This window comes from Peromyscus californicus, unplaced genomic scaffold, assembly GCF_007827085.1.
Source record: "Peromyscus californicus insignis strain IS unplaced genomic scaffold, ASM782708v3 Scaffold_6__1_contigs__length_162567912, whole genome shotgun sequence".
In the NCBI taxonomy this organism is placed as follows: Eukaryota; Metazoa; Chordata; class Mammalia; order Rodentia; family Cricetidae; genus Peromyscus; species Peromyscus californicus.
The window spans coordinates 134386801-134410354 of record NW_026294584.1 but is presented as its reverse complement, the minus strand read 5'-3'; the positions used below and the strand labels follow the sequence as shown (position 1 = coordinate 134410354).

Here is a 23554-nt window from a genome sequence, read left to right as displayed (position 1 = left end):
CTAAGACACCTGATTGATCTAATAAAAAGCTGAACAGCCAATAGCTAGGTAGGAGAGGGATAGGTGGGGCTGGCAGGCAGAGAGAGTAAGTAGGAGGAGAAATCTAGGAGGAGAGAGAGAAGAAGAGAGAAAGAGAGGGACAAGCCCTGGGTCAGAAGCCAGGCAGCCACCAGCCAGCCAGACATGAAAGTAAGATACACAGAAGTAAAGAAAGGTAAAAAGCCCTGAGGCAAAACGTAGACGAAGAGAAACAAGATAATATAAGTTATAAGAGCTAGCAAGAAATGAGCCTAAGCTAGGCTGAGCATTCATAACTAATAAGAAGTCTCCATGTCATGATTTAGGAGTTGGTTGGTGTCCCAAAAGGAAAGGCCTGCTACAGCTCTCTCCCTTGTCCCATGTGTCCCCAAGGAAATAGCCTCGAACTTGAGTCCCTGAGAGGGCAAGGTCCCATAAAAATCATAAGGCATTGATTTGTTGGCTCAGAAACCACCTTCACTCCCAAATGAGAAATGTCACGGGGTACCTGGGCTCCTGCCCCAATTCCAACAGTCTCTCTCTCCAATAGGGGGTCACTTGCTACAAATATCTCTTAACTCTTCCTGTTGTGAGCCCCCCCCCCCCAACAACCCCACACAGCAGCTCTTTTCACCTCATCAATGTGGTGAGTTCCTGGTCTCTTTATTGCCGGAACTTCTCTGCTGCTCCTGACCCCGGAAAGGGGCATCTGTCACCTTGGTTGGTTTCCAGGTCAAAAGCACAGTCTTTGATTATTACTGGTGTTTCCTTCTCCTGACTGCACTGAATTCAGAGGCAGTTTCTCCAGGAGGGTGACCAACTCACAGCCTGAAGTCATGTGATTTTGGTAGGAGCCTTGTAACCAGGGTCTAGGACAGGCTTCTGCCACCAGCTGGAGGCCTGGCCTCCCCAAAGCCTCTACTAACGCTTTTCACCTTTCCCGGTTCTTTGGGCAGCTCACTGTGGTGTTCTGTGAGGTAACAGACCAACAGACCATAGGAACCGCCATAAAAGTGTTTAAATTCTGGTCTGAGCTAAGGCCAAACACTGGCCTCTAGTGACCTTTGCAGGCTACTAACAGCAGGGTCCTTTTATGTGCCTCATGTTTATCGGGAGAACAACCCAGCCAGCCCTAAGTCCGTGCAGAAGCCTTTCCCTCTAGAACAATCCAGGCATCCGAGTCCTGCCTGTGTGGGTGCTTTATGAAGTGTCCGGACCGAGAAGGGGAGACCAGGGTTTGCAGAGTGGACATAGTTCCCGGGTCGCTTTGTGGCTTCGGAGTCCAAAGAGTACGGTAAGTCACGCGTCCGCACTCCACGTCCACGCGAGGCTGCTGTACTCTGTCCCGGCAGAGCCTGCGGGCCGGTGGGCGCGGAGTCCCCGGCGCTGGAGGCAGGTGCGGGGGCCGGTCCGGCGCCGGGGAGGAGCCCTCCGGAGGGGCGTCGCGCGCGGCCGCGGGCTGCGGGGGGCGGGGAGGCGGCGCGGGGCGGGGCGCAGGCGGCGGAGCCCCGGGATTGCGCGCCCCGCGCCGGCGCTGCACTCGAGCCGTGGCCTCCAACCGCGCCGCCAACTCGGGGCCGCAACTTCCCGGGATCCCGCGCTCCAGGCCGGTGGCGGCGCCCGGACGGACGGCGGGGACCCCGCGTCTCCCCGGGCCCCGAGCCCGCGTCGCCTGCGGCCGAGCCCGAGCTCCGGGCGCCCAGCGCCCATCAGGGCAGACCGGGCACTCCGGGCGGGCAGGCTCCGGCCGCCGATGAGGAGTACCGGGCGGCTGCGCGAGCGGCCCCCGCGCTGAGCCGAGGCTGCCCCGTCTCGCGGCCGACCCGACGCCGCAGCCCCCGCAGGTAAGCTCGGGAGTCGGCCCCGCGCCGGCCGAGGGCGCTGCACGGCCAGGTGGCGGGAAAGGGGCGCGCGGCGACCGACACCGCGGGCTGCTGCGAACAAAGCTGGGGCCGCGCGCGGGTGCCTGGCGCGGGCAGGTGGGGCGCGGGCGTCCAGGGGCTCCGCGCTCGGTCGGCGTGTGGCCGGGAGAGGGGCTGGCACCCCGGGCGCTGCGCGTCTCTTCTCCGAAGCGTGAGCCCGGAGCTGCTGTGCCTTTCCCGGCTTGGCGGGACCCAGCTGCAGTTTTTCCGCGCGACTGTACGGCACCGAGTGTCTCGGACAGGTACCGCAAAGGGATGACTTTAAGTTCCAGGCCAGAGCGGGTCGCGTCCTGGAGATGTGGTGCTGTCTGGTTCGATTGCTCCTTCGCATCTCTCTCTCCATCCTCTTGGGGCGCCCCGGCGGGTATCTGGCCCAAGCACTCTGGTCAGACTCAACTTTCTTGGGTATTGCATCCTTACACATCATTGTTGGATACTGCTCACTTTGCTTCTAGAACGATCGGTTCTGTTTTGCGGGCAGAGAAACTGAGGTGGCTCAGGCCCAGGGTGAGTTACTCAGTGAGTTGATGGGGGAGGAAGCATTTGCCCTCCACTTTACCATTGGTCTTTCTTCCCTGCTTTTGCTACCAGGCCACGTTGGCAAAGGTCTCAGCGGTTGCCACCCTGGGCAGTTTTAGTGTGGTACCTGGAAGAAAAAGGCCCGGGGTCAAGTTACCAGTCTCCTGAACTGCTCAGGCCACCTCGGAGCCCAGGCCACCCTTTTACCAGAACTGTGACCATGCTGTCAGTATAGGAGTGGATGGAGATAGCAGGCAGGCAGGGGCTCACTCCTTGCCAGATACCAGCAGGCAGGCCCATGTGGAAGTGTAGGGTTCCCCCTTTGTGATCGGCCAGGTAGCACAGGGCTCCTGGAGTGGGAGGTACACTCTGGAAAAGCTGGAGAACCTTCCCCGGCACCCACTGTTGCTGCGTGGATCCGCATGGAGGCTTGCTTATTTATCAAAGGCGAGACCCTGATCTCAGGCACAGGCTGGGGATGCCAGTCGGGCAGCCACAAGTCAGGCCTGGCAAACACCCCAACTTGGTGAAAGCCTGGATCGGGGGGGGGGGGGGGGAGGCTAGGTGATGCTTTTCTTTTATTTCAAAAGCGTGGCACATCTCTCTTTGACACATGATTGATAGTTATAAATAACAAGGAGACGCGTTTTAAAAACCAATGCCTAGAGACCCTGAGGGCCAGGGTGAGGAGTAAGGCAGTGTGGGATCTTCATGGGATGTGTAGGGCAGGAGCCCAAGGAAGGAGATGTACCTGAAGCCAGGGCTCCTAACCAACAGGTGACTGACACCGTGAGGGCTGTGGGAGACCTCCTTTAGCGTTGTTTTGGTTTTGTTTTACTTTAAGGGTTTCCCTGTGTAGCCCTGGCTGTCCTGGATCTCGCTTTGTAGACCAGGCTGACCTCAATGTTAAAGATCTGCCTGCTTCTGCCTCTCGAGTGCTGGGATTAAAGGGGAATGCCACCATGCTCAGCCCTCTTTACCTCCCCCGCCCCCCTTCTCCCTCTAAAGTCAGAGGCTCTGTGACACAGTGTGGGGACTTGCGTGCCAAGGGAGCCCGTCCAGGCGTGGAGGAGCCTGCTGGCTCTTTCCCATCTGTGGAATCCCCGAGTTCCCAGGCCTGGATCCTCCGAGTATTTAAGTATGTGAGTGATGCTGTTTGCTCAGGCTGTTTTGAACTACAGCTACCCCTTTAGTGCTTGGGTAGTTGTGACACCTTCCGGGGTTTCTTACGGGGCCAAAACAATCCTTTGCTTAAGTGCTTTCTGTCTAGAAAGCTTAAAGCTAAAAGGGCAGGCTGGAGTGTAGCTCAGGGGTAGAGTGTATGCTTACTGTGTGTTTCAGAACAACACACACACACACACACACACACACACACACACACACAGAGAGAGAGAGAGAGAGAGAGAGAGAGAGAGAGAGAGAGAGAGAGAGAGAGAGAGAATATTCCCAGAGTTGCTGGTAGACATATGCTGTGAAAAGAAATCAGATCTTGGGTTGTCCACCTGTGTATTTCATCCTTCTCTTAGCCCAGTGGCAACTGAAAGATTTTGCTTGTTTGCAGTGCTGGGGCCGGAACTCAGGGCCTCGAGCATGCCAGGCAAGTACTCCGTGTCTGAGCTCATTCCTAGCCCAAATGGACTTTAAAATGATTTGGTTGTTTGTTCTTCTTTAAAGGGGAGGCCAGCCTGGTACGTTCTGACTTTAACTCCTAGGATGGCTCTGGATTGTTCTGTTCCGACTTCTGTGGTGTGGCGGGCAGGTGGGAGCAGTCCACAAGCCTGAGTTTGCTCTCCTGGTTCCTTTTTCACCACTGTCATTTGTCTCCTTGACAAGTCCTCAGCATCCACACCCCAGTACAGTCCTCAGCATCCACACCCCAGTACAGTCCTCAGCATCCACACCCCAGTACAGTCCTCAGCATCCACACCCCAGTACAGCCCTCAGCATCCACACCCCAGTACAGTCCTCAGCATCCACACCCTAGTACAGCCCTCAGCATCCACACCCCAGTACAGCCCTCAGCATCCACACCCCAGTACAGTCCTCAGCATCCACACCTCATTACAGTCCTCAGCATCCACACCTCATTACAGTCCTCAGCATCCACACCTCATTACAGTCCTCAGCATCCACACCTCATTACAGTCCTCAGCATCCACACCCCATTACAGTCCTCAGCATCCACACCCCATTACAGTCCTCAGCATCCACACCCCAGTACAGCCCTCAGCATCCACACCCCAGTACAGTCCTCAGCATCCACACCCCAGTACAGTCCTCAGCATCCACACCCCAGTACAGTCCTCAGCATCCACACCCCAGTACAGTCCTCAGCATCCACACCCCAGTACAGTCCTCAGCATCCACACCTCATTACAGTCCTCAGCATCCACACCCCAGTACAGCCCTCAGCATCCACACCCCAGTACAGTCCTCAGCATCCACACCCCAGTACAGTCCTCAGCATCCACACCCCAGTACAGTCCTCAGCATCCACACCTCATTACAGTCCTCAGGGGTTCTGTTGTGATGTAATAAGCAACGGTTGTATTTCAAGTCTCTCAAGACTTTGAACAGTTGTAGATATGAAAATCCCTGTGTGGCGAGAGTACTGGAAGCCATATATCCAGGCATCTGAGGCTGGTTTCTGTTGAGCATTTTCAGACTGTAATGGGAGTCCAGAGAATTCAGGGCATAGGGATGGTGACCAGCATGAAGGCCTGACCCTCTCTCTGAGGCACCCCTCTGTTCTTCTCCTAGCAGCATGTTGGTGGAGTCCCAGAAATGGACCTCTGCGGATTCAGTTCTGGCTGGATCTTTTCCTGCAGCAAGAAACACCCATGGTGCCATAGAGCAGGTGACTGCCCTGCTCTGCCCAAGCTGTCGCCACCCCTGGGCAGCTGTTTACCTGGCTAAATTTAAACCTCCGCCCTCTGAATCCCAGCCTGACCCTCTGGCTCACCGGCTGCTGTGACCACTGGCCGGCTGCTGTGGCTGCGTTTCCCGACTTCGTCCCTGTGGTTACAGTTTGGTCTTTTTGTGTCCTGTGAGTCCTCTTTCAGGCTTTCTAAAGTTGGCCTCTCCTCCCTGCTTCTCCACCCCTGTGGCTTTCTTTTCAACTCTTCCCTGCCGGCTGATTTAGAACCTGGGTCAGTACTGGTGGGAGCCTCACCCTGACACCCTTCCAGAAGCCATGCATGAAAGTTTCAGGAAAGCTGCTTTTAGGCTGCTACTGTAAGCCCTCAGGGGCACTGACTATGAGTCACTCTCAGCCCTTGTCAGGTTCTGGGGTCCCCTCACTCACTATGGTGCTGGCAGCCCTAAAAACACTAAAGGCATTTTTCTGAGTTTGGCACACTCAAACTCCAGATCCCAAAGAACTCACCTGTCCCATGTACCCTGACCTTTGCATCCTTGTTTTCCCTTGGGTTTCTGCCCTTGTCTGTTTTGGAGATGGGATGTGCATTATACCATCTCTTTTTTGGCACTTACTTTCCATAACTTCTGTTCTGACCCCCGGTCCTCTACATGGCTTTGCCCTTGCAACTTGGGGAAGTTATGGTGCTGTGGCCCCAGCTCAGGTGGGAGGCATGCCAGTGGAAGTCCAGAGGTGTGCGCCACTGGAGGTGAGCAAGGGTACTGAGGAGAAGGCCTGGGCTTGTCCTTTCACAGTTACTGTTTCAGAAAGCATGGTCTCACGGGCACGTTTTGTGGTCACACCTCTAGAGACTTAGGTTGGTCTCCTGGTCTATCCTAGCTGGGATCCCTGTGGTTAGGTGGCATCCTGCAGATTATGACAGGGCTCTTTGTCTATGGCTTCAGATGACTTGGAGACAGGTAACTGTTTTGTTGTTATTGTTTGTTGGTTTTGCAACTTAGGCACCTAATTAGGGGATTTAAAGCCTAACTAAAAAGTTAAGTCATTTGTCTTTGAGTTCATCCTTGGAAAGTTTTCTTCTCAGTAGCTCCCTTGAACCCAGAATACAAACTCCTAAGCACTTGTCCTTGTCCGTGTGACTCACAAGCTCAGAGTGCATCTAGCCAGGTCTGTGGGCAGTGACTGAGTTTGGGTTAGAAAAGCCAGTTGCTCAGAAAGTTGGTTCACCAACCGCATCTTCCACAGCTCACCGCCGGTTTATCTGCAGATGTCAAGTTAGAGATGCCGTGAGTCCTGCTGGAGGGCAGAATTGAACAAATCTTTACTCAGAATTTCCCGAGAAACTTCTCAACTATGTTGAAAATAGTAACAGAGTACAGCATAGCACAGGACGTCATAATGTGTGGTGGCTGGGCTGGTGGTGGTCCTGATGTTGCCGGTCCTCACTGCACTTGCTCACATTGTGAGGAAGCCCAGAGCTCAGAGTGGGAGGCACACAGCCGCTGTGCCTCTGGGCTGTGCCTCTCCTGTGTGCCGTTCTTGAGCCTGTGGACAGATGTAGGAAAGAGGCTGGTATGCCAACTTCCTTCTCACCCCAGAGGGAAGGAGGCTGCACAGCTGAGACGCTGTCACCAGTGTATCTTTACCTGCATTTGTTGAGAAATTTCTCTTGGGAAATTTTGAGTAATGAATCACTAAACACTCTGCAGACATCTTGTTTGGGGTTCGGGACCATCAGGGTAATGAACACTTAAAGAGATGTTGTCTAGGAGCTGAGAAGTAGAGGCTCCCCAGTAGGAGCAGGAGCTGGTGTGTGGAAGGTTGGGAAGGGAGGGGGACTCTGAGCCAGGAGCAAGAACAAGCTGGGGTGGAGGTGGAGAGATGGCTCAACAGTTGAGATCATTTGTTCCTCTCGAGAGGACCCGAGTTCAGATCTCCAGCAACCACATGGTGGCTCAAAACCGTCTGTAACTCTAGTTCCAGGGGAGCTGATGCCCTCTTCTGAATGCCAAGGGCACCAGGCATGTACATGGTGAACATACACATATATAGGCAAAACATTCACACTCATAAAATAAAAAATAAATCTAAGAAAATAATAAATAAAGCAAGTTGGAGCCCCAAAGACTGAGGCCAAGGCTCCATGGTACTTCAGTCGACTTGGGTGTGAAACCACATCAAACTGCCATCACCAGCTTATACAGTCTTCGGTGAGGCAGGACAGATGACTTCCTTTCCTCAGCTTCCATATTTGGAAGGCTGGAAACAGTACCTCACACCTATCCTGTGTGTGGCTTCGAGGTAGGTTGTGAAAAACAGGGTGTGTACGGCCCTTTGGCCATGCCTGGAGTTCTGCAGGACTCGTCCCAGCCCTGAGAGTAAGATCTGAGGACTACTTTCTTGGCAATCTGCTTCTCATTCAATCTGCATTCAGGATGGAGGCTGCTGGGGCTGGAGATGGCTCAGAGGTGGAGGGCTTCCATGAGGCTCTGATTTCCATCCTCAGTAGTGCAAAAACAAAACAAAACAAAACAACAACAACAACACCAACAACAAAACAGACAGAAAAAGAAACAAAGAAAAAGACAGTAGCTGCTCAATTGGTTTCCATGCTGTAGTCGAAAGTTTCCTCCAGTCCCTCCCGGCCTACAGTCCCTCAACCACTTATAAAATAATCATTCAGAGGCTTAATATTATTTACACACTGCATGGACTATGGCAGGGCTTTTGATTGCTAGCTCTTATATCTTAAATTAACCCATTTCTATTAATCTATGTTTTGCAACATGTTCCATGGCTTTCCTGGTCTGCTGGGAACAACATATATTCACAGCGTACAGAAAGACATCCCCAGCACCATGCAGCACTCACAGGAGCCCTGCTGCCTGCGCCAGCGTGTTGCTAACACTCAGAAAATGAGGACCAAAGAGCTAGTTAGCACAAGAGGTAAAGGAGCTTGCTGCATAGCCCGGATGACCGGCGTTCAGCCCAAGTAAAGATGGAAAGAAGAGAATTGGCTCACTCCAACACACATGTCCTCTGACTTCTGTTGTGCACACACGTGCGGACAAACACCCCAACAGGACCTACACCTGACCTGGAAGTACATCCCCACCCAAAGGCATTTATAATTCATGGTTTTAAAGGTCATGCCAAAACCTTGGAAATGTCAAAGAGCTGACTGCTGTTGGGAACTTCCTCTAGAAGCTACACAGTGAACACAGAGCTGTTTAGTCCACAGAGCAGGGCCCACCTGCTTTCCCCAGCATCCGGTCCTTTTCCAGTGTCTCACATCTAGGGGGATGGACCAAATCTTTCAAGTTGTCAGGGCCCAGATAAAATTCTTTAACTTATTGGGGCCCAGGGGCTGTGTCCCCCACACTGCTCTTTACCTCAAGTCTAATAGCGTGGTTCAAGGACTAGGCCACTATCAACAGATCTTAGTTCTCTATCATTTAGTTCTGTATCATTTCTGCTGCTATGCATGGAGACTTTTCACATTTCCTGACAATACTCTCCCCACTTTTCAGCAACCTAAACCACAGCCAAGACCTAGCACCAGCCAAACCCTTCACAGCCTGCCTTCTACCTCCCAGGCAAGCTGCATTCCACACACCCCTCACCGGCTTTTGACACCTCACACCTCTTTGATGCCCTGTGAACACTGTGCTCTACCACAGTCTGAGGCTGTCTTGTCTACTTATCAACACATGCTACAAAGCTGCCCCCCTCCCTGTGTTTTTATTGTTTTCCACCTCTTCCTCAAAGCTAAACTGTATCTGAGCTAAAAGTGCACAATACATGTGCTATTTGGGTTGGGTTTTGGCGTTTGTTTATTTGAGACAGGGTTTCACTGTGTTACCCTGGCTGGCTGGCCTGGGACTCACTATATAGACAGAAATCTTCCTGCCTCTGCCTCCCAAGTTCTAGTCCCCACTCTGTAAAAGTGAGCTCCAGGCACCTGTTTTGTCCATGCTGCGGACACTTAACACACTGGACATGAGGATGTGCCTTAAAGTCGATCTGGCATCACAGTCTAAATGGGAGTCTTTCTCAGTGGTACAAAACAATGGTAATACTGGACTAAGTAAAATAAGGCAACGCCCTTGATCACCATGTCCTCCGGTGGCCTTGTGTGGTTTCCTTGGAAATGTCCTGTTTTTTGCCAAATGAAATATTTAGAGTGTTACCTTTTTGCTGGGCATCTGTCGACTAAGTGTTTAAATGGATGTGGGGGAGTCCTAGCAAAGGCACGTTGCTCCAGGCTACCTGGACCCAGAGGCTGGAGGATCCTGGGCTCTGGGCAGCCTCCAGCAATCAGAAGTCTAGGATGTCTGCCCCTGAGTTAAACGGGGTCTTGGCCCACGAATGAACCAGCACACAGTCGCTGCCCCATGCCTGACTTGGGAGTTGTTAGGATGGAGTGAGGTGGTGTGCCTGGGGGTAATTCATAACCACCAAAGGTGCCGCTCCTACCTGGAGGATGTGTGGAATGGAAATGAGAGCCAGAGGTTCCTTTCAGTCCACTGGCAGAACACAGCCCCAGGGGGTGTGGGTGACTCATACCTGGCACTTGTCTTCTTGTTCGTGGGTTTCTAGGAGTGACTGAAAACTTTGTAGAAGCTTGTCTGGTGAAGTGAAATAATATCCGAGAGAACTGAAAAGAAGTTACATTCTCAAGCCAAGGTGCCCCCCAACCTACTTAATACTTGACTGTTTCTCTGTCCTGTCATCAGAAACCGTGTCGGATAGAATGTCATTAACACTAACATGAATATCTTTGTCGTGATAGAGGAGGTCTAATAAACCAAGTCCTGGGTGTCAGGTGCCAGTGTGAAGAGGTGGCCTTGGGCAGATTACCCAAGCCCAGCTGACCTCGACTTCCCCACCTGTGAGCATCCTTCCAGGGCCGGTGTGAGAAGTAAATGAAGGGAATCCCGACCCCGAGCGCATTCGGGGCCTCGATCATACAAAGTGCTCAGGAACTATTTGCTGTAATCATGCTTCTGAACAACCACAAAGAATGCCATTGTGTGGCGGGCCGAGAGTCGGCTACGGTGTAACCAGCAGCTTGCTTGCTATGTCTGGGAGGCAGGGTGGTGTTTGCATCCTTAAACAGGCATTAAGAGGCTCACAGACATGTCAATTCCATGGTGATCTGACCGAGGTAGCACTGCATTTTCCATACATACAGCTTGTTATGCTGTGACCAAATCAAAAACTCTGGTCAGGGCCTTAGTGAACAGCTTTGAGTGGACTCTTACAATGGGGTTCTGGGAGCACACGCTAGGAGATGTGTGGCCCTCTTAGGCTCAGCCTCAAAACTGTTCTGTGTAGATGGATCCCCTCTGATCTTTGACTCGTTGGAACACACGTGGGCTTCCTTCCACGACTGCTGTCTGTGCCTCTTTCTCTGCCCCATCCTGTCTTGCCATGGAGTGCAGGGTTGCTGTTCTTTGAGGGCAGTGGTGGGGATCCAGCCAGGCCTCAATGCATGCTGGGCACATGTTCTTCATTAGCGTATCCCCAAGCCCCCTTTCCTGTTTTGGTAAACTTATTGACATATAACTGACATGCAGTGAAATCCACACATTGGAAGTGTGTAAGTCAATAAATTGGGACAAATGTATATGCTCATTAAACTATCCCCTCAGCTCCAAGACATCCTTACTTCCCCAGCAAAGTCCCCTTTACAGCCTAGCGCACACCACACACCATGACCCCAGGCAGCTGCATGTGATTTGAGTCACTACAGTGAATTAGTCTTACCTGTGCAAAATTCCACATCACTTGAATTACCAGAATTGGCTGTTTCTCCTTTGCTGTTCAGCTTCTTTTGCCTGAGGAAATGTCTATGAGACCTATCCGGTTGTTACAAAGTGGTTTGTTCCTTTTTATGACCAACATTTGCATATTATCCTTTTCTATTTGGTTGTTCCAGATTGTTACAAGTTTGTGTGTGGTATGTGTGTGTGTGTGTGTGTGTGTGTGCTTGTGTGAGTGTGTGTACATATTTGTGTGTGAGTGTGTGTGCTTGTGTGAGTGTGTGTGCTTGTGTGAGTGCGTGCTTGTGTGAGTGTGTACTTGTGTGAGTGTGTACTTGCGTGTGTGTATACTTGTGTGTGCTTGTGTGAGTGCGTGCTTGTGTGCATGCTTTACAGACCATAGATAGACAGTAGCTGTCCTCACCTGCTCTCCACAGTTTTGGAGACAGGGTCTCTCACTGAATCTGGATCTCACTGACTCTGCTTAACTGCCTGGCCAGTGCGGTCCAGGGTCCTTCTACTCCTGGCTGCCAGCACGGGAGTTACAAGTGTGCTTTGCCATGCCCAGCTTTTTCTCCTGGGTGCTGGGAGTCTGAACGCAGGTCCTCGGTGAGGCAAGCGCTGCCCGAGCCATCTCCCGCCTAGATCTCTGTCTTTTCATTTTGGTGTTTAGTCTACTTTCATGAAATGCCACCTTTGAACTTTTTGTTTTGAGCTAATTTTAAACTTATAGAAACATCGAAAGAATAGTACAGAAGAATTTTACATACCTTTCACTTAGTTTTCCCCAATATTAAAATTTCACCTGACAACAGTACATTTCAATGGGAAATTAACATTCTAACAGTGTTGTTGATGAATTCACGGCCCTTATTCCAATTTCAGGAATTTTTCCTAAATGTCTTTTCTCTGGCTCCAAACCCAATAAAACATCTCATACTAAATTCAGTTGCCATGTTGCTGTGGTCGTCATCATCTCCTCTGATTCCTCCTCCTTTGACCAGGCCTCCCTATGTAGCCGAGGCTAACCTCAAACTCACAATCCTGCTCTACCTCAGTTTCCTGAATGCTAGGATTACAGCTATCCCCTGGAATGCCTAGCTCTTGTACATTTCTTACTTCTTTAGCATTTATTCATTTTTGGTGGGTGCATCTGGGGAGACATGTAGAAGTCAGAGGACAGCTTCGCTCCAGGAGCTGGTTCTCTCTTTCCCCCATATGAGTCCTAGAGCTAGCCCTCAAGCCCTTAGGCTTGGCAGCAAGCACCTTTACCCACAGAGCCATCTAGCTGCCCCCCTCGTCTTCCTCAGTGTGGAGACACTGGACATCTAAGCTGTAACAATTACCCTTACTTACCCTGGCTCCACTCCCCCCACCCCACCCCTGTTCTGGGCATGGAACCTAGGGTCTTGTGTATATTAGGCAAGCAAGCAAGCTACCACTGAACTACACTCCTACCCCTTACCCAGCATTTCTGAAATGTACACCTGTAGAGTGTTCCTCCATCGGTTTGGATTTGTATGTTTCTCGGGACTCAAACATGGTTATGCCAACATGCATTGTTACTGTGGTGCTGGCTTTTAATCATCTGATGGGGATTTTGCATGGATTAGTGCAAGGGTACCGGGTTGTTCATTTCTTCATCTTTTTTCCTCAGGTTTTTGTCTCTATGGTCGTTGCTCAGAGTTAAGCGCATGCGCCCTTCGCTCACACCTCTTTGTAGACACGTTCTGCCGATGTAACTGACGGCGGTAAAATTCCATCTCCATGTCTTAGTACATTGTCATATGTTTATGTCTAAACGCTAATTTTTTTTTTTTTTTTTTGGTTTTTCGAGACAGGGTTTCTCTGTGTAGCTTTGCGCCTTTCCTGGAACTCACTTGGTAGCCCAGGCTGGCCTCGAACTCACAGAGATCCACCTGGCTCTGCCTCCCGAGTGCTGGGATTAAAGGCGTGAGCCACCACCGCCCAGCAACGCTAATATTTTTGCTTTGGCCAGTTGCCTTTTAATTTTGAAAAGCCTTCATATGCTCACATTTTCAACTCTCGCTCTTGTCTGGACATCCGTCCATCTGCAGCCAGTGTCTATCCTTCCTCAACACCCCTGTGGCCATGGCTCTCCTGTAGCAGTCTCTCATCTCATTTACCTGGAAATGTCTTTATCCCATTCTTGGTTTTTGAATTATTTTTTTCCGGATGCCAAAATTATTACATTTCCTTTCAGCACTTTACAGATGTTATTTCAAATCTCTGTGGTTTCTGATGAGAAGTCTGTTGTCCTTCTCAAAATCACTGCTCCTACCTGCCCTCTCCTACTGCCTCCACTCTGTGTCTGCGCGCGCACACACACACACACACACACACACACACACACACACACACACGCAGAGGCCAGAGGGCAATGCTGGGTGTCTTCCTCAATCTCACTCCACCTTATTTTTTGAGGCAGGGTCTTGCTAAATGTAGAACTTACCAATTGACTAGGCTGGCTGGCGGTGAGCGCCATCACCCACTTGTCCCTGCTTCCTGGCTCTGGTATTCAGATGTGTACTGCTGCATCTGAATTTTTTTCCTGTGGGTGTTAGAGATCTGAACTCAAGTGTTAGCATACACTTTACCAGCTAATTTACCCTATGTAGCCCCTGCTACCTCTACTTCTAAGACTTTATTAATTTAAATTTAATTTACATGCCATTTAAATAAATTTAATTAATTAAATAAGTAAATTTAAAATTTCTTTTATGTGTATGGGAATTTTGCCTGCAGAGGCCAGAAGAAGGGGTTGGTTCCTCTGGAACTGGAGTTACAGATGGTTGTGAGCAGCCATGTTGGTGCTGGGAATCGAACCTGGGTCCTCTGAAAGAGCAGCAAGTTCTCTTAACCACTGAGCCACCTCTCCAGCCCTCAGACTTTATTAACTTTTAGCAGTTGATCATGATGTGTCTCGATGTGGTTCTCTCTCACTTGTAGCTCTTCAGCCTCTTCAGTGTGTAAGTTAGTGGCTTTATTAAATTGGTAACAACTTTGACAATTATTTTTTTGTGTATTTTTCCTTCTCCATTTCCACTCTCTGATCCTGACACTTATCTAACTGCATGGATGGGTTGATTCTTTCACACCGGTTCCTAAAACTTACTTTCTTTGTCTGTGTATGCGGGAGGGATGGTTGTGTTTGCACATGTATGCGCATGCACACGGAGGCCCGAGATTGGCAGTGGTGTCTTATTTTTTAAGACAGTGTCTCACTGAACCTGGAGTTCACGGACTCAGCTAACCTGGCTGGCCAGTGAGGCTTGCCTCCAGTTCCCCAGCACTGGGACTGTAGGAGCGTGAGATCACACCGACTGCTTTACGTGCTGGAGAGCTGAGCTCATGTCCTTAGGCTGGGCAGCCAATGCTTTCCTGTCTGCGCTGTCCCCCAACCCCTCTGGTGATGATCTGAGTACTGGGCATTGAGCTCATCTGTTTCTAAATTCTGGGCTTTGGTTAGGCCTAGTGGTGCAGCTGCCCAGGACCTGAGGCAGGAGGATTGCAAGTTTCAGGCCAGGCTGGGCAACTTAGTGAGACACTATCATGGAATAAACTCTAAGACAACTAAGACTATGTAGCTAGGTGGTCAAGTGCTTGCCTCAAATGCTTAAGACCTTTGATCTCCAGTACTGAAAAAGCAGAGATAAAGCAAACCTCTGGCTTCTTTAGCTCTTTTGGGGCATCTTGATTTTGTTTTCTTCTTTGGCTGACAGTTAGTCTGCTGGCTCATCACTTTGTGTCAATGTGGCCTGCTCTGACCCTTCGCCACTGTGGAGCTGTAGAAAGCACAAACATCAACCAACTCCACAGGACACAATGTGTCTGGAATTTTATTGTAGCAGTAGGAAGCTGACTTTGCATCTTCAGGTTCTAGTGCTGAAGCCATAATCCTCATGACTGTATTTGTTTTGTTTTTTGAGATAGAATCTCACTACATAGCCCTGGATGGCCTAGAACTCACAACACAGACCAGGCAGGCCTGGAACTCACAGAGATCTACCTACCTCTGCCTCCTGAGTGCTGGGATTAAAGGTGTGCGCCACCATGCAAAGCCAGTGTGACTCTGTTGGGAGCTTTGGGGAGGTAACGGGTTAGATGAGCTTGAGAGTTGGACCCTGCTATGGTTTGGTTGTTGTTTTAGTCTTTCCGAGGTCATGTGATAGAAATCTGGTCCTCAAGCCAGGCAGTGGTGGCGCATGCCTTTAATCCCAGCACCTGGGAGGCAGAGACAGGCAGATCTCTGTGAGTTCGAGCGCAGCCTGGGCTACAGAGTGAGATCTAGGACAGGCAACACAACTACACAGAGAAACCCTGTCTTGGGGGGAAAAAGAAAGAAGAAATCTGGTCCTCTGTGTGATGCTGGGAGGTGGTAGAACCTTTGAGAGGTGTAGCCTAGTATTAGGTAATCATGTCATTAAGGATTCTGCCCTTGGAAGGAGGGATGTAGTTGTCATGAAGCCACCATTAGATCCTGAGAGATTTCTTATGAAGAAACCGCTTCTGGCTTCAGCCTTTCCATGCGACCTCTTCTTCATATGCACTTCCCCAGCCATGCCATCCAGTACAAGTGACAAAGCCAAGGGAGCCCTCACCAATGGCCAAAGTGATGGAGTCACCTGATCTTGCTCTTTAATCCTATAGAACAGTGAGCTAAGTAAGCTTTTCTTCTTTATACATCACCCAGCCTTTGGTATTTTGTTATAGTAATGGAAATTAGACTCCTGTAAGCATTGTGATGGGATTGGTACTCTGATAAAAAGGCAACCCCTCTCTTTCTTCTCCTTCTTATTCTCTGCCTGGCTCTCCCTCTCTGTTGTGGGAGAGGTCAGAAGAAGGCATTGGATCTCCTGGAACTGGAGTTCTAGGCAGTTTGTGAGCTGCCATGTAGGTGCTAGGAACTGAACCTTGGTGAGTGTTCTTAAGTACTGAGTGTTCAGTGAGGGAGACCATCTAAGCCAGTAGGAAAGCCCTTACCAGACCCTGACCACGCAGACATCCCTGACCTCGGGCTGCCATAGTTCTCTAGGACTATGAGAAAGTAGTATTTTGTTATGGCAGCCTGAGCAGGTATGATGTGGTTTTGATTGGATTTTCATTTCCCAAACGGTTAATAAGGAGTGATGGGTGTAGCTCATTGTAAGCTCATGCTTACGTGGTATGCATGAGGCCCAGGGTTCCATCCTCAGCACCACACACACACACACACACACACACACACACACACACACACACACTCACACATTCCCTCCTTCCTTCCTTCCTAATGGTTAATAATGTTGAGTCTCTTCAGGGCTGAAGGCCTTTTACACATCTTTGGAGAAATGCCTATTCAGATCACCCACATTGTTTAGTCTTATCGTGGAGATATCATGTATATGATTTGCAGGTACCTTTTTCAAGCTTCCCAAGTTAGCGATTTGGGGTTCATTGTTCAACTGAAGACAAGTTTGAATAGTGAGCATTAATACAGACCCCTGGTGCAGCTTTCTCATCTGTTACTGACAAGAAACAGCCTGCATGTGCTTAGAAAATCAGATCCAGCATGATGAATTAGCAAAATGAAAATCTTCTCAAAATACTGTGTGTGTGTGTGTGTGTGTGTGTGTGTGTGTGTGTGTGTGTGTGTGTGGTCATTAATTGGTATCCTTGAGGTTTCTAGTCTGTCAGAAGCCTGGGGACTTTCCTTTGGGACAGATATATTGGGCTGCTGGAGCACTTGCTTGAGTGAGGCTCCTGCCTAGGGCCGGGTCTCAGGGGTGTTCTACACTACACTGTTAGTGCCTTGCTGCGGGTTTAGAAGGCTAGAGAGGAGCGGAAAGTCCTTCAAAGATACAACTAAGCTCGTTGCAATAGAAACAAACGTCATTTTATACAGTGATGACTCTTCTCCTCCTTAACTCAAAATAGTGCAGACTAGCATGGCATGTGTTGGTGGTGTTGGTTTTTGGTGCTGAAGCAGAGCTCAGGCCTATGCATGTTAGAACGTTCTGCAGCAGAGCTATATCCCAAGTCCTGGGTATGCCTCTTCTGAAGAAATGTGAATTGAAAGGAGTTTGGTTTTGAATTTCCTGGTGCCCCTTCAGATAATGGGAGCCTGTCTGAGATCACTCAACCTTCTGCGGAATGTTAGAACCATGTCAAGCATTTTGAAGATCATTTCTGGTATCCCATTCTAGTAACAGGCTCGTCACTGCAAGGTGAGACACATCTGTGCCAGGTTGCAACTTTGTGGGAACGCATTGTCCTGATAATGCATAACTGATAATGCGTAACATGTGTGTATGTGACGTTTGTCTGTCAATAGTGAGAATATTGAGGTGGACAAACCCCAGTGTGAGGGTGTCAGGACTTAGGAACTAGCTGAGTGGCCTCAGGCTGTCGTAGACATCTCAGGAGTGACCGTTCGTTTGGGTGTCGTGTGTATGACCATCTCATTGAGTAGTGTGAGGATCAAATGAAGTACAGGGTCAGAGGGCATCTCGGCACTGCAGTCGCTTCTGCATGCCCAGCTGGCCTCTGGAGTTGACCATGGCATGGCACGTCAGGAGGTGAGAAGTCTGGCAGGCCAGAGCTGCTGGTTTTGTGTGTACAGGACAACAGGCTGCAGTGCTGGAAGCGGGAGGGAGGGACTTCTCATCCCATCTTTGGCTATCCCACTGTTTGGCTCCCGAGCCCTGGGTTGTTTTTGTACAGCTCCAGCTCACGGGAAACTCCCAGCCCCCCCCCTCCCCTCTGAGATTTGCTGTCTGAGGTCTGTGAGTGCTGTGTTCTTAACTTTGTTACATTTCAGGCTTGAGCGCTTAGCCTCGTTGCAACATGGCAGACCCACTTACTCTTTATGGTCTTCCTGTCCATAGCCCTGGGGATGCATTTTCTGTCAGCCACCCAGTGCTCAGCATGTCAGAGTAGCCTGAGGTCTGGGCCTTGGGAGGGCACACAAGGTGAGGTGGTTTAATACATTCCTGTGGGAGCTGCATTTGCTCCAGCATACTCGATGCTTTCCTGGGAGGAGAAATAAAAGGCCTTTTTAGGACAGATAACTGGGCAGTGTGGCTCACACCCACACCATACACTACATGCGGAAGTGGGGACTTTCCCTGGGTCTGGCTCTTAGAACAGGAATGAAATCTGTGCCCTGAGATGCCATGGAGCCACGCCAGGACATGGTGTGTGTGCTGTCTTCAGCTCTGCCGAGGCGCTGCTGCAGTGATGCTCATCCTGCTGGTTTGTTTCTAGTCGGAGTGACTCCTCTGCCCATTGTCTTCCCTGACACCAAATCCTCATCGTGTGTCAGGCAGCAGGCCTCGCCTTCAGCCACTCTTGCCCTGTGGTGAAGCTGCTGCAGCACACTTATGGTTAGCCCCCTGGCAGCCCCTGGCCCTAGCCCGGCGGTGAAGGCATCGTGCTCGGGTTCCTGAGAACCAGCACCCTCGGTAGAGCACCCGCAGACCCCCTGCACACTGCCCATCAGAACTTGCGAAGGGTAGATGGTCAAGAGCAGCTCCTGTGTATGGGAGTTGGCTACCCTTGGCCACCTCTGGCCAGCCTGCCACCATCAACCATCCTTTATCCGTTTCCCTTTGTACTGCTCCCTCAATCCTGTTCAGTGGGGCAGGCGCGCACGCGTGCACGCACACACACACACACATACACACACACACACACACACACACACACACACACACACACACGTGCGCCAAGATGCTGTAACACAGGGTACCTTGGACACAGGTTGTTCAGTGTGTGACTCCGCACGGGTGTGGCCGGATGCTCTGACACGACCAAGGCCTTTTTTTTGCCCTCTAAGAGTTTACATTTATACGCGAAGAGTTTTTAAATTTCAGAGAGAGCTCTGATAGAAACAAGTCAGGACCAATTCCGGGCCAAAGCCTTGGGGAGGCACTCAACGCTGAGCCTCAGCATCTGTCTCTAGAGGAAGGTTTGAGAAGTCAGTTCTGAGAGTTTGGGGGGCTATTCAAGAACGGAATAGTTTTCTTTCAACTCATGTATCTGATCTTTTCAAATGGTAACCAAGTTATAAGGGCATCAGTACGTCTTTTTCGTCTTTTTCGGTGCTGGGGACAGACTGCAGGGCTTCACAGACAAGTGCCCCACCATCCACCTGCACCCCATGTTCATCGACACTTTCTGTTTGGACTTAGCTACTAAGTAAATGGTGTTTCTAGTTACTTCTTTCAGCCTAGAGACTCCATGTGAAAAAGAAATACTGAGCTAGTAAAGACAACACGAACTGTGAGTTGGTCGCCCTGAAGATGCCTTTGGCGCCATGCTGTGCTCTGGCTTCGTTTGATTGTTTTGCTCTCCAGGCTGGTTTCCAACTCATGAGCTCAAGTGACCCATCTGCCTCAATCGTCCTCGTAGCTAGGGGCTACAGGCTGTGTTATACTTTTATTATCTGTACTGCAAAGGAAGTCAAGAAATGTCAGTTACCTACCAGACCATACCTTTACGATAGTCCTTTGATGGGGACTGGAGTCATGATTAAAAGCACTCGCTGCTCTTACAGAAAGACCCAGGTTCGGTTCCCAACACCCGTGTGTTGGCTCACAACCATCCGTAATTCCAGTTCCAAAGGGATCCTGATTCCCCTTTCTGACCATAGCACCAGGCACACTTGTGGTACACATGATAAGGCTAAACATTCATACACATATAGATAAGTAGATAGATAAATAAATAAATAGAATTTTAAAGATTATCCTTTGAAAAGTAGGTTAGTCATGTAACCTCAGTGGCTGTGGTCCGCTTCACTTCCCAGGGGTCCCCATTGCTCTTGACTGCAGAGACCCAGCTCCATCTGCCTGCGGAAATGGTCCTTTCTTGGCTCCACAAAGCTGTCGGTTGTTGCTTTTCAGAACGACAGGGAATTTTGACTGTTCTGATTGTGAACCTTTGGTTCGTTGGTGTACGGTTTATATTGTTCTGTTGCTTTGTCTTCTATGAACCAGTAAGACCTTAAACACCGAATCATGGCGTCTTGGAAGATGCAGCCATTAAGGTCAGCCTGGATAGTGCCCACAATGTGTGTTACTTTATTGAAGTGAGTCTGTAAACACCTGTGACCCAAGTTCTGTCACTGGGGACAGTCGCAGTTCTGTGGTGAGTGATTTGTCTGGCAACACTGACATTTGCATTCTGTGGTAAAGCATGTGTCTGCCTGCCAGCGCCTTCTGGGGACTGAGGCTTCATCAAGGACTGTGGGAATGAGTCAAGGTTCTCACACTGATGACTTCTGACTGGTTCCTGGCCTATTCTGCATTCAGGTGGGAAGTTCTGGGGCAAGAATTCAAGGATTCACCCACCCAGGGAGTGAGAGCCCAGAGTCGCGGAACAAACCGTTTCGGGGCAGGCATAAGGCATGCTGTCTGAGCGTGAGAGGTAACTGTGGCTCTCGGTCTGGTGGACTCAAACCTGGTTACCTGTCTGACTGGACTAGCAGCTCCTGGACTCAAGGGAAGATGGAGAGAACTGCCTGGGCCCATGCTGAACTGGAAGTGGCGCATCTATCCCGGAAGTGGTCAACAGGGCACTGAATGTCTTCAAAGAAGTTTGGCAATGAAGGATAGAAATTGGGTAGAAACTTGAGGGGAAGCAGAGGCCAAAGGACACTGGGAGGTGGGGTATGACGGGGCATAGACACGCGATAGGGGTGTGACTGGAAGGGGAGACAGGTGGTGCCCCTAAACCTGTAGTCACTCATACTAAATGGGTGAATTACAGGTGCCTGGCTCCTGGATCTTCTTCTGTCAGGGTGCTTCAGCATTTCCTCTTCCTTTTGCCCCACTCCAGGCTGTCTAGATCTCTGTTTCACTGGTCCTGAGGTCATGTTGTGCTTTTTTAAAACAATACTTTCATTTTTGATTAACATACACATGCTATGCTCATTATTGGGGTTCTGTGAGGCATCGGGGATCCTTTTTTATCGTCCTTACCATACCGTACTCCCCAGCCCTTGTAATCGCTAGTCTGTATTCAGCTTCCTCATATGCACGAGGACATGAGATACTTGTCTTTCGTGTTTAATTAGTTCACCTAACATAACCTCCTCTAGTCCCGCCCATGTAAAGCTAAGGGTTTCAGCCTTCTGCAGGCCGAACAGTACTCCGGGGAGCATAGCTACCACCTGCCATGCTTTCATGCTGGACCCTCCCACCTTTCACCTAGTCCACTCTGCACAGTTCCTTCTCATGGCCCCTGTGGTCCTGAGGAAGCAGACTTCTCACACCAAGAGATGGAGGCTCTTCTTCTGGCCCCCCGATCTCCATCTGAGCCGTTCTTGGTACCCAGGAATGTCCCGGACGTCCTCACGCTTTGCATCTACCACGAGCTTCCATGTTGCCTGATCAAGGCTGTCTGTGTTGTCTGTCTTCGTGTATGTTTCCCGTACTGTTTCTCTCCCGCTGTGACCTCTGTGCTTCCCACTGACCCTCTGTCCTTACCGTCACACTCTTCCCTGAAGCTGCGCCCTGTCACCAGCTCATGATCTTGTTAGGATAAACGTCAGCACACCCATAGGCCAGTTACATTTTTATTATTAGGCCCAGCCACGTGACTGATCTCTGTCCACAAAGCAACAGGTTTTAGGGCTGAAAGTCAGGCTGGGATCATGTAATCCAGCCCAGTTCAATGTGAACTGCTCCTGTGAGGCTGCTAAGTATTTAGTGATACCCCTCACCCCAAAAATGATCGAAATGTTTGAGAAATGATGATTTCACCAAATTAAAGATTCATTTTTCTTTGCTTACCACAGATACCTACTGTGTTCCTACACAATGTGAATCCCCCCCATACTTGTTTATACTGTGGAATTCTTTCCTCAAAGGAAGTGGCTGAGGTAATCCACTGCCAGGTCAGAGGGGGTCAAACTCTTAAGAGCTGAGACTCTGATGCCAACTTGAGTGGCTGTTGCTATGGCAGTCACATTTGGGAGCCTTTGGCTCTTCTGTGGACTACTGCCTAGGGAAAAGCATTCTGCACTTTCCCAGCTGAAAAATGAGAATTGGAGACACAATGCAGAGTCAGCCCGTTACCATGGACCACAGACAGTACCTGCCCATCCCTGAGAGAGGATGTTCCATACCCTTCCAGATTCCGTTCTTCTGCCCACACCTCTTACATAGATCAGGCGTCATAGCCTCAGAGATCCCTTTGCTGCCTTCCTGAACAGGACGCCTGAATTAGCATGCTCGTGGGCTTCTGCCTGTGGCCTACTGCTGTGTGCCATACCCTTCTGCCCCTGCAATCTTGTGACACCACTGCAGTGTTCTTGTGATCCTGCCCCCTGCCCTCCATGGGCATGTGGCAGTCTCCTCCCAGCTCCCAAAGATGCTTGCACATATAACTTCTTATAGAAAACATTGCACATTCTGGTGTAAACATGCTCAAGCTATTCAAAAGAACCCCTCTGTTTATTACTATGCCCAGGGCAGCTCTGGGTGAATCTGTGTCGGATGAGCACATCCTCCCTGATGAAGCTGCCAGGCAGGGTAGGAACACGGGGAATCCACAGATTCAGGACAGATGGCCTTTGAGGAGGGACTCTGAAGAAACCAGCAGATTGACAGTAAGAGGGAAAACCGCCAGTTGCAGGGCGGAGGGAAGTGAGGAGAACAGAAGCCCAACAGGGGAAAGATGCAGGAAACTCATTTCGGGGCAGAGCGGGGTGCAGAGGGGAAAGAGACTGAGCAGAGGCTCAAAGGGGAGGGCCACCTAACAGGAAACCACTGGCAGGAAGGTGTACAGGGTGTGGAGGGAGGCCCTGGCAGGCCCAGAGGCATGGTGCCCACCTGGCTTGCAGCTGCCCGGGGTGCTGGGACTAGGTCTTCACTCAGATGCTTGTTCCAGTGCCTAGCCAGACATTGGCCAGCTCTTGCACACCTAAGTAAGTCCGTGCCCAGAGCCACTGCCTGAAGAATACATTCACTCAATCCCAACCACCCCACTGCAGCCCAAGGACTCTGGATACGATGGGCCGTGACTCTGATCGTTCTGACACTGGCTTGGTGGCTTGTGACTGAGAGGCTCTAGGGTGTTGTAAAGTGGATTCTAACTCTGTTCTCTCTCCTGACTGACTGAGATGCTGGCCATGCCCTCAACCCCGCTAAGTTCCACTTTGCCATCTGTTGCCTAGAAAGAAGAGAACTTCACACATCAGCCTGAATGTTGTGAAATGAATATGAAACATTTTTCCTGCGGGAAATGCTACACCAGAATGGCTGTCCTATGTAATGGAGTTTTCAGTGCTGCTGCTTCTCACTGATGATTCATAAAATTTCTGTAAAGGAATGCATAACAAAGTGAAACCCAAATGGTACCTGTAAAGACGCAAATGATAAGAAATTGCAATTAAAAACCTTAAAGATGTAGAATGTGTGAAATAGCAACTTATTACTTTACCTCTT

The 23554-nt window shown here is 50.2% G+C and overlaps 1 protein-coding gene across 2 annotated transcripts in view; it reads left to right on the top strand.

Annotated features, from left to right (window-relative positions):
• Positions 1-670: 670 nt before the first annotated feature.
• Wnt5b (Wnt family member 5B) overlaps positions 671-23554 on the top strand; it is a 109161-nt gene continuing 86277 nt past the window's right edge. The window contains exon 1 of one of the 2 annotated variants that reach the window (XM_052719397.1): positions 671-1312. The gene's annotated coding sequence lies outside the window, so the exon portion shown is untranslated. Of the gene's footprint in view, positions 1313-1738; positions 1863-23554 lie in introns of those variants that run through there. The other variant, XM_052719396.1, reaches the window with a different exon arrangement.